The sequence below is a fragment of the Mastomys coucha genome, unplaced genomic scaffold, assembly GCF_008632895.1.
Source record: "Mastomys coucha isolate ucsf_1 unplaced genomic scaffold, UCSF_Mcou_1 pScaffold7, whole genome shotgun sequence".
Classification (NCBI taxonomy): Eukaryota; Metazoa; Chordata; class Mammalia; order Rodentia; family Muridae; genus Mastomys; species Mastomys coucha.
In genome coordinates, this window is record NW_022196913.1 from 23406515 (window position 1) to 23407771 (window position 1257).

The window sequence follows — 1257 nt, forward strand, 5'->3', positions numbered from 1 at the left end:
GACATTCTGTCAGGAAAGTGTTTCCATAACCAACAGAAAGCAAGAAATATTTTCAGTCCAACAGTTCTAAATGACAGATTTTTTTTTCAGTTTCAGTGGCTATGATTTCTTCTTTTTTTTTTGTTTATTGGATATTTTCTTTATTTACATTTCAAATGATATTTCTTCTCCAGGGTTCCCCTCTGAAACAAACAAACAAACAAACAAACAAAAACCTGTTCCCTCCCCCCTCTCCCTGCTTACAAATCCAACCTCTCCTGCATCCTGACCCCAGCATTCCCCTACACTGGGGCATAGAACCTTCACAGGACCAAGGACCTCTCCTCCCATTGATGACTGACTTGGCCATCCTTTACTATACATATGCTGCTTGAGCAATTAGTACCACTATGTATACTCTTTGGTTGGTGGTTTAGTCCCTGGGAGCTCTAAAGATACTAGCTAGTTCATATTGTTGTTCCTCCTAAGAGGCTGCAAACCCTTCAGCTCCTTGGAGCCTTTCTCTAGCTCCTTCATTGGGGACCCTGTGCTCAGTTCAATGGATGGCTGTGAGCCTCTACTTCTGTATTAGTCAGGTACTGTCAGAGCCTCTCAGGAGACAGCTATCTCAGGCTCCTGTCAGCCAGCACTTGCTGATATCCACAATAGTGTCTAGATTTGATGACTGAATATGGGAAGGATTCCCAAGTGGAGCAGTCTCTGAATTGTCTTGCTTTCAGTCTCTGCTCCATAGCTTGTCTGCAACTCCATCCATGGGCATTTTGTTCTTCTTTTAAGAAGGAACAAAGTGTCCACACTTTTAGTCTTCCTACTTCTTGAGTTTCTAGTGGATTGTGGATTGTAGTTTGGGTATTCTGAGCTTCTGGACTAATAACCACTTATCAGAGAGTGCATACCATGTGTGTTCTTTTGTGATTGGGTTACACTCAGGATGATATTCTCCAGATCCATCCATTTCCCCAAGAATTTCATAAATACATTGCTTTTAATACCTGAGTAGTACTCCATTGTGTAGATGTACCACATGTTCTGTATGCATTCCTCTGTTGAGGGACATGTGGGTTGTTTCCAGTTTCTGGCTATTATAAATAAGGCTGCTATGAACATGGTGGAGCATGTTGGAGCATCTTTTGAGTATATGACCAGGAGCGGTATAGCTGGGTCTTCTGGTAGTACTATGTCTAATTTCCTGAGAAACCGCCAAACTGATTTCCAGAGTGGTTGTACCAGCTTGCAATCCCACCAGCAATGAAGGAG